The sequence below is a fragment of the Garra rufa genome, unplaced genomic scaffold (assembly GCF_049309525.1).
Source record: "Garra rufa unplaced genomic scaffold, GarRuf1.0 hap1_unplaced_001, whole genome shotgun sequence".
NCBI classification, from domain to species: Eukaryota; Metazoa; Chordata; class Actinopteri; order Cypriniformes; family Cyprinidae; genus Garra; species Garra rufa.
Genome location: NW_027394276.1, coordinates 6,030,634 through 6,040,633, shown reverse-complemented (window position 1 = coordinate 6,040,633; position 10,000 = coordinate 6,030,634). Strand labels below are relative to the sequence as shown.

General features: G+C 34.4%; 3 non-coding genes across 3 annotated transcripts; all 3 read left to right on the top strand.

Moving 5' to 3' along the window:
• The first annotated feature begins 4,458 nt into the window (after nt 1–4,458).
• LOC141302547 (5S ribosomal RNA) lies at nt 4,459–4,577 on the top strand. Its single transcript, XR_012342534.1, has one exon. It is a non-coding gene; the product is annotated as a 5S ribosomal RNA (ribosomal RNA).
• Nucleotides 4,578–4,661: 84 nt separating this feature from the next.
• Nucleotides 4,662–4,780, top strand: LOC141302535 (5S ribosomal RNA). Its single transcript, XR_012342522.1, has one exon. It is a non-coding gene; the product is annotated as a 5S ribosomal RNA (ribosomal RNA).
• An 801-nt stretch (nt 4,781–5,581) lies between these two features.
• Nucleotides 5,582–5,700, top strand: LOC141303091 (5S ribosomal RNA). Its single transcript, XR_012343075.1, has one exon. It is a non-coding gene; the product is annotated as a 5S ribosomal RNA (ribosomal RNA).
• The last annotated feature ends 4,300 nt before the right edge of the window (nt 5,701–10,000 follow it).

Below are 10,000 nucleotides of genomic sequence, written 5' to 3'. Positions count from 1 at the left end.
AGAGAGGGACATGGGACTAGTAAAGAACAAGAAAAAGAAGAGCAACAGGAAGTAGAAGATCAGGAGGAAAGAATGGAGGAAGAGAAATCAGCGGAAGAAACACTATCAAGGGGAGGAGAACTGATTGTAGTAGAACTGACAGGAGAGGAAGGAATAAAGAACCAAAAGGACAGAGGACTGGGAATAATGCCACGGAGAAAACAACTGAAGGTAATACCTAATTTGGAAATGGCAAAAAGGAAAAGACTTAAGTATTCAGAGAATAAAATTGAGGTGTTGAGTGGGGAAGATGGAGAAGATAATCAAGAATGACTGTTTTTAATTATTTATTTTTGTACAGTATGGTTTTAAATTTTGTATGCTGGAATGCAAGAGGATTAATGAATATGAACAAACTGAAAAATACTCTAGAACTATGCAAGAAAGAAGACATTATTGTATTTCAGGAAACGAACTGGAAAAAGGAGGTAATTGACAATGTCAAAAAGATGTGGAATGGTGAAATGTTTTATAGTAATGGAGATGTAAAGTTAGGAAGTGGAGTGGCGATTTTAATAAGAAATGATATTGACTGCAAAGTGAAAGAAATATATAATGATGGAAAAGGAAAATGTAATGCTGTTGAAATAAGTCACGGGGAAAAAGAGTTTATTTTAATGAATGTTCATGCGCCAACAGAAGAGAAAGAAAAAAGGGAGTTTTTTGAAAACATTAGAGGAATAATAGATAAATGGAAGTCAGTAATAATTGTAGGAGATTTTAACACTGTGTTTAGTAAAAGAGATATAGCGGAGGGAATGGTTTTTAGAACAGACATGGGAAGAAAAGAGCTGGTATCTTTAATGGAAGAAAGAAACATGACTGATGTGTGGAGGGAGAGACATGAAAACAAAAAAGAATTTACTAGAAGGAGCTTGGTTGGTAACTTTTTGAATCAAACGAGAATTGATTTTATTTTAAGTACAAGGGATATAGATTATTTTATTGATGATATTGTTTATAGTGACACTAGTTTTAGTGATCACAAGATGATAAGGTGGAAAATAGATTTTAACAAGGAGGATAAAGGACCAGGGGTGTGGATTTTAAATTCTGGAATTTTAAAAGATGAGAATTACAAATTGGGAATATATGATTTAATGGAACAGGAAAAGAAGGATGGCATGTATGGGGAAGACAAACGAATATGGTGGGAAAATGTAAAATATGAAATAAAGAAGTATTCAATTGAATTTAGTAAAGGTATGAGAAAAGCCAAAAATGCTAAAGAACAGGGAATTAGAGAAAGTTTAAGAAAAGAAACAAAGGAAAAGGTAATGGCTATTCAAAAAATAGTAGAGTTAGAAGAGAAGCTTAAGAAAATGGAAGAGGAAAAATGTCAAGGGGCAAGACTAAGGAGCAAAGCTAGATACACAATAGAAGGGGAAAAATGTACTAAATTTTTTTTTGACCTAGAAAGAAGAAGGGGAAGGGCAGATACAATAAAAGAACTAAAAAACAAAGATGAAGAGTCCATAATAGGAACAGAATTACTCTTAAATGAAGTAAGGATTTTTTATGAAGACTTGTTTAGAGAGGAAGGTATAGAAGAGGAAAACAAAAATTACTTACTGCAACATATCAAAGCGAGAGTAGAAGAAGAAGACAAAAAAGACTGTGACGAGGAAATAAAGGAAGAAGAGATAATACAAGCGATAGAAAGTCTAAAAAGTAACAAAAGTCCGGGAATAGATGGAATAGTGAATGAATTTTATAAGATTTTTAAGAAGGAAATAAGTAAGATCTTAAAAGAAGTGTATGATGAAATATTTAAGAAAAAAGAGCTGGATCAAAGAATGAGTATGGGACTAATGAAGTTGATTTATAAAAGAAAAGGTGATAATAAGAGTTTGAAGAATTATAGGCCGATTACAATGTTGAATGCAGATTTGAAGATTTTAGCTAAAATTTTATCAAGTAGATTGAAGAATGTCTTACCAAAAATAATTGAGACAAACCAGGCCTACGGGGTGACAGGGAGGGATATAGCGGATACAACAAGTGGTATACGAGACATAATGAGTATTTTAAAGGAAAATAATAGGAAAGGATATATAATTAGCCTAGACTTCGAGAAGGCTTTCGATAGAGTGGAGCATGAGTTTTTATTTTCGATTTTAGATCATTTTGGTTTTGGGGAGAATTTTAAAGAGTGGTTAAGGATTTTATATAGAAATATAATGACAAGAGTAAAATGTAACGGCTTTTTAACCAATCCTTTTAATGTCACAAGATCCATTAGACAAGGATGTCCATTATCAGCACAGCTATATACGCTGATAGCAGAACCACTAGGGATGTTAATTCAAAAAGATAAAGAAATAAAAGGGATAAAAATTGAGGAGGGACTAGAAGAAACAAAAGTATTTCAATATGCAGATGACACTACACTAATTGTGGAAGATTATAAAAGTGTTGAAAATGTAATGGAAAGGGTGACAAGGTTTTGTAAAGGTACAGGAGCAAAAGTAAATGCGGAAAAAACTGTTTATATGAGATTTGGAGAAGTGTCTGATTTAAAAGAGGTTCTGGGTTTTAAAGAAGTACAAGAAATGAAGATTTTAGGAGTAACGCTAGGTAAAGATGAGAAGAGTGCAACAGACAGAATGTGGGAAGAGGTTATAGGTGCAATGAAAAACAGATTGAATTTTTGGCAAAAAAGAATTTTGAATTTGAAAGGGAAGGTTTTAATAGCGAACGTTTTAATGTTAACCAAAATGTGGTACATTTTATCAGTGGTTTCAATGCCAAAATGGGTGGAAAAAAGAGTAAAAGAATATATTATGGATTTTATATGGGAGAAAAAACCCCCAAGAATAGCATACCACACACTCATTGGAAGGCCAGAAGAGGGAGGGTTGGGACTTGTTGATATAGAATTAAAAAAGAAAAGTATGAGAGTGAAGGTGGTTAAAAAATATTTGGACATGGATAAAAAGGGAGATTGGAAAATTACAATGAAACATTTTTTAGCAAAATGTGGGAATGTATTTTTAAATGATAACATTTTATGGATGAAACTCAAAAATTGGATGATGGAGGGGATACCAAATTTTTATAAAGAGGTTTTAGTTGCTTGGGGTTTTTTTCTCAAGGAGATTGATTTTAAGCCATTTGGGAGAAAAACGGTCCTCAATCAACCTATTTTCTTGAACAGTAGCATTGTTTTTAATGGACAAGTTTTATTTTTTAAGAAATGGTGGGAAGTAGGGATAAGGCAAGTCAAAGATGTGTTGTATGAATTTAAAGATGGATTTTTGCCGTTACAAGTGATCATAGATGCTATGGAAGAAGAAAAAGAAGAATATAGTGTGGCTAGTCTGGAAAAACAATATGATGAAGTTAAAAGTGCAGTACCAAAAGAGTGGTTGGAAGAAATTAAAAAAAGAGAAGAAACAGAAAGCAAAGTTGATGTGTATATGAAAATGGAAGACAAAATGGTGGATTTGAGATTGTGTAATGTAAGGATGTTTTATCAATGTCTTAAAAAATATATTTTTAAGAAACCCAATGCAAATCAAATGTGGTTGAGACATTTTAATGGAATTGAAGAGAATGATATTTGGAAGAATATAAGAAGTGGGATTGGAAGTACAGATTTGGAGTGTCTAGACTATTTTATCAGACATAATGTGATTTTTTCGGAAATGAGGCTTTGTATAATGGGGAAGGAAAGTGATGCCATTTGTAAAATATGTAAAAAACAGGATGAAGGTATTCTACATTTGTTTTTATTTTGTGAAAAATTGGAAACATTTTTTCAAATGTTAAAGAAAATGATTAAGAGTTTAAGGGATGGGAAAGAAGAGAGTGACTGGAATCAAACTTTAATTTTGGGAGTGAAGGAAAAATGCAAGAATAAAAAAGTGATAGAGTTGTTATTGGTTTTGGCGAAAAGTGCTATATGGAAAAGGAGGAATTTAGGAAAGAGTAAAGGGTGTGTATTAGATCTGTGGAGATTATTTAAATGTAAGGTTGAGGAGTACATTTTAACACTGTGGAATTATTTTAAAATGGAAAAAAAAGAGATGCTGTTTTACAAAATATTTTCAAAACAAGTGGAGGAAGTGTTAAAAGGAAATGGGATTGAAATGCCAGAAAATTGATGTTTTGATTTTGATGTATTTTGTGGATGATGAATTGTATATGCTCAAATGTAATTTAATTGTCATTTTTATTTCATTCATGTAATGAATTTTAAACTTGTATAATAATAAAAAAAAAAAAAAAAAAAAAAAGAGCGCCCGATCTCGTCTGATCTCGGAAGCTAAGCAGCGTCGGGCCTGGTTAGTACTTGGATGGGAGACCGCCTGGGAATACCAGGTGCTGTAAGCTTTTGCCTTTTCTTCACTATTTATATAATATGCTGGCTTTTACGGAGGCTGATCTTTAAATAGCCCACTTTTTGGAGCAGTCCTCGCTTATGGCCATACCGCGCTGAGAGCGCCCGATCTCGTCTGATCTCGGAAGCTAAGCAGCGTCGGGCCTGGTTAGTACTTGGATGGGAGACCGCCTGGGAATACCAGGTGCTGTAAGCTTTTGCCTTTTCTTCACTATTTATATAATATGCTGGCTTTTACGGAGGCTGATCTTTAAATAGCCCACTTTTTGAAGCAGCCCTCGCTTATGGCCATACCGCGCTGAGAGCGCCCGATCTCGTCTGATCTCGGAAGCTAAGCAGCGTCGGGCCTGGTTAGTACTTGGATGGGAGACCGCCTGGGAATACCAGGTGCTGTAAGCTTTTGCCTTTTCTTCACTATTTATATAATATGCTGGCTTTTAGAAAGACGTGTTTTACCGCTCTATTTATTACAATCATTTAAATGTATTATAGAGTTTTAAGTGTTTTACATGTTTTTTAGGCCATTTTATTACTCTTAACATTTTAAGTGTATGTGTCTTTAATAAATGGATGGTTGGCCTGTCATGTGACTAGACACATGACAGGAAGCAGGAAGTACAACTGTATAAGAGAGCAGCATGACAAACAAAGGACAGTCACCAAACTGTTGGATTGAGGAGTTGCTAATTTTAGAGCTCACCTTTCCATTCACCACCTGCAAACTTTGGATTACACTTTCTGTGGATTGTATATACACTGGTGGACACTCACATTGGACTTATCAACACACTGGGGTTCTTGGACTGTTTTTAGGGTATGGACAAATGAACTGTATTCTTTTAACAGAGTTTACCTGTTTTTAGGGTATGGACAAATGAACTGTATTCTTTTAACAGAGTTTACCTAGTTTTATCGTGTTGTTTTAAAGTCTTTTATGTGAACCTTGTAAATACACCAAATCTATTTAAACCAATTTTCTTTTATGTCTCATTCTTTTAACCACTAGTCATCTCTCACAGTTAAATCTGACCCCATTTTAGTCTTGTAACTCGGCTGATAAGGCCGATTGTTACACTTTTATGGGAGACCGCCTGGGAATACCAGGTGCTGTAAGCTTTTGCCTTTTCTTCACTATTTATATAATATGCTGGCTTTTACGGAGGCTGATCTTTAAATAGCCCACTTTTTGGAGCAGCCCTCGCTTATGGCCATACCGCGCTGAGAGCGCCCGATCTCGTCTGATCTTGGAAGCTAAGCAGCGTCGGGCCTGGTTAGTACTTGGATGGGAGACCGCCTGGGAATACCAGGTGCTGTAAGCTTTTGCCTTTTCTTCACTATTTATATAATATGCTGGCTTTTACGGAGGCTGATCTTTAAATAGCCCACTTTTTGGAGCAGCCCTCGCTTATGGCCATACCGCCACCTGAGGGCGCTACTGAGCAGTTCAGGAAGTGACGTGGCAGCATTAGGAAGCAGTTGGTGAGAGAGGCTCACCTTATTTTTTGTTTTGTTTAGTGGGTTTTGTTAATTAAGATTTTTTATTTTTGAGTGAGTTTTTGTTAGTTTTCACACTTCCCAGCAGCAGTTTGCTGTCTGGGGAGTAGTTTTTTTTTTTCTCTTCACGCACTTTTTACAATGGATGGATTACCAGCTAACGGTACGGATATGACAGGAGAAAGACGAGAGTTACTGAACAAAGGAATGGATAAAGGACAACAAGTTGGACATCTACGTATGGATTATAATAAGAGGATTTACTCGAAAGAGGCTACAGTGATAGTGGATTTGACAGAACTGAGAGATGCGAGGGCTGAAGATATAATTAAAGCAGTGAACGGAAAAGTTGGAGGGGGGAAGATACTGGCAGTGAGACCCAGACATGGAAAGGAGTATGAAATCACACTGACGAATACGGATGTATGCGAGGACTTGGAGGATTTTTTGATGATAAAAGGAAAACTGTGTGAGATAAGGAAATTACAAACAAGAGAGTATGTTGTTTCTTTCATACATTTGCCCGCCTACATTGCTGATTCTGATATTTTGGAAAAATTACATAATTGGGGAGTGACACCTGCATCTGAAATCAAAAGAAGAATGTATCCGGGCACCGATATAGCAGACGGTACAAGGTACCTAAGGGTGAAATTCCCAAAAGAAGTCATATCCTTGCCATACAGCACAAAATTTGACACGGAGGAAGGATCGCAGTACTTCCGGATTATGCATGATCGGCAGGTTAAAACCTGTCGATTGTGCATGAATCCTGGACACGTGTTCAAAAACTGCCCAGAGTTCAAGTGCTATCAGTGCGATGAACAGGGGCATTTCGCAAGGGACTGTGATGCGGTGAAGTGCCCGGAGTGCAGAAAAGTGATGGCAAGATGTGAGTGTTGGATAGCAGATTTGGATGGAACGCAAAATACAGATTTGGAAGATGTGGGTGGGCAAATGGTGGAAGAGACGGAACTTGGAAATGCTGGAGAGACTGCAAAAGAAAATGAAGGGAATAAAAAGACCAATGAGAAGAATCAGGAGATGGAAGAGGATGGACAAGAAGCAGCAATGGACGAAGGAATATGGACACCACTGAATATATCACAAGGAGCACTGGAAGAAATGGAGGAACAACATGCAAAAGGTAACGAGGAAGAAAAGAAAGAGAGAACTGAGGAGAAGAAAGAAGGGGAGAAAATGGACTTCAGAATGGATAGAAGAGAGACTATAAGAAGACGGATCACTAAGGTAATACCAAATCTAGAAGTTGCTAAGAAGAAGAGACTTGAGAAAAAAAAAGAACAGAGTAAAGAAAAAACTTTATGGGAAAATAGATTTCAAGCATTAATGGAGGAGGAGGAGGGAGAATAGAAAAAAAAATGTTTGGTTTTTGTGATTTATTTTTCAATGTATGTTTTTTTATGTTTTTAAAAATTGTGTCATGGAATGCTAGGGGTTTGCTGAATATGGAGAAATTTGAAAAGATGAAGGTTTTATGTAAAAATACAGATGTCATTGTGTTGCAGGAAACAAATTGGAAAAATGAAAGTGTTAAAAGGTTTGAAACAAAATGGGATGGAAATATATATTTTATTAATGGAAATGATAAAGTAGGTTGTGGGGTTGCAGTTCTAATTAAAAGAGGAGTATGTGAAAAAGAACAAGTAATATTGGATGATGGAGTGGGAAAAAGTATGGCGGTGAAAATAGAAAAAGGAAAAGAGTTTTTTATTATCTATAATATTCATGCACCAAATGAAGAAAAGGGAAAAGTAGATTTTTTTAAAAAAGTGAATATTAATTTAAAAACATGGCAGAATGTTATTTTAATGGGTGATTTCAATACTGTCTTTACAGAATTGGATTTGGCAAGTGAAATGGTTTTTAAGACAGACAAAGGGAGAGAGGAATTGGTGAAAATAATGAAGGAATGTAATCTAATAGATATATGGAGGGAAAGAAATAGGAAAAAGAGAAAATTTTCAAGAGTGCAAGTGGTAATGAATAAGATAAAACAAAGTAGAATTGATTACGTTTTATGTAAGGAGGAAATGGAGGGAAATATCCAAAATGTATTTTATAAGGAAGTAGGGTATAGTGATCATTTTCTTTTATGTATGACTTTAGATTGTGTAAGAGTGGAGAGAGGATCAGGAGTGTGGGTCTTAAATGCAACAATTTTAAAAGAAGAATCTTACAAAGAAAGAATTAAACAACTATTAGAAGTTAGTAAATTAAATAAGATTTACGCAGAAGAGAAAAGAATATGGTGGGATAACGTGAAATTGGATATAAAGAGTTTATCAATACAATTTTGTAAATTGTTAAAAAAAGCTAACATCAGAAAGGAAACTGAGATAAGAAAAGAGATAGATAAAGAAGAAAAAAGACAGGAGCAAAATCTAAATGAAGAAGACATAGGTAAAATCTTAATTTTACGAGAAAAATTAAGGGAAATTGAAGATGAAAAATGTAAGGGGGCGATCATTAGAAGTAAAGCAAAATATGTTGTGGAGGGGGAAAGATGCACAAAATTTTTTTTTGATTTAGAAAAAAATAGACAAAGAGCAGATTTAATGAAGGAGGTGTTAGATAAAAATGGAGACATAAAGCAAGGAACAAAAGAGATTTTATTGGTAATTAAGAATTTTTATGAAGACATGTTTAAGAGACAAGGGGTTGATAAAATAGAAGAAGATTTCTTTTTAAATCAAATAAAAGTAAAGGTCTCTACGGAAGATAAGGTTTTATGTGATGATGAGATAACAGAAGAGGAAATTGACACAGCAATAAAGCAGTTAACGTTGGGAAAGAGCCCAGGTATAGATGGGTTAACAAACGAGTTTTATAAGAATTTTAGAGAAATATTAGTCCCAATTTTAAAAGAAGTATATGATGAGATTTTTAAAAAAGAGGAGTTAAGTGAAAGAATGAAGATAGGAATGATTAAAATGATTTATAAAAAAAGAGGAAATCCTAATGATCTTAAGAATTACAGGCCTTTAACAATGCTAAATACAGATTTCAAAATTTTAGCAAAGGTGTTAGCAAATAGATTAAGGACAGTTTTACCTAAAATCATAAGTACTACCCAGGCATATGGAATACAAGATAAAGATATTCTAGATATTGTTCAAAGTATAAGAGACACAATGTTTTATATGAAGGAAAAAAATAAGAAGGGATATTTAATAAGTTTGGATTTAGAAAAAGCCTTTGATAGAGTGGAGCATGGATATTTACTAAATGTTATCAAAGAATTTGGATTTGGGAAAAATTTTAGAAAGTGGATTATGATCTTTTATTCTAATATTTTTACGTGTATTAAATGCAATGGGTTTTTATCAGAATGTTTTCAACTAACAAGGTCTATAAGGCAAGGATGTCCTTTATCTGCTTTACTTTATTCACTAGTAGCAGAACCTTTGGGATTAGCAATAAAAGCAGATACAGAGATAAAGGGTATTAGAATAGAGGGAAGTAATATACAGGAGCCAATCTACCAATACGCAGATGACACAACATTGTTGGTTGAAGACATTCAAAGTGTTGTTAAGGCAATGGGGATTGTGGAGAAATATTGTAAAGGGTCTGGAGCTAAGGTCAATATTGAAAAGAGCTTGTGTATGAGAATTGGGAATGTGGAAACATTACCTCAGCACATGCATTTTAAAGAAGAAGGAGAACATATAAAACTTTTAGGAATTTGGATGGGTATGGATTTTAATAAAGCTGATGTTTTTAATTGGGAGGGAGCATTAAAAGGAATGGAACAAAGATTGAGATTTTGGAAATTAAGAAATTTAACATTAAAGGGAAAGGTATTAGTGATAAATGCTTTAATGCTTTCTAAGATTTGGTATGTGCTGAGTGTAACTCCATTGCCTTATGAGTTTTTTAAAAGAATAAAAGAAAGTGTTTTAAATTTTTTATGGGGAAAGGGAAGAGCAAAAATTGCATATGATACGCTTATTGGTGGAACTGATGTAGGAGGACTAGGGCTATTAGATCCAATGTTAAGAATGAAAACATTAAGAGTTAAATTGGTGAAAAGGTTTATGGATGTTAAGAGAAAGGCAATGTGGAAAAATGTAATGGAATATTTTTTAAAGAAATTTAGTA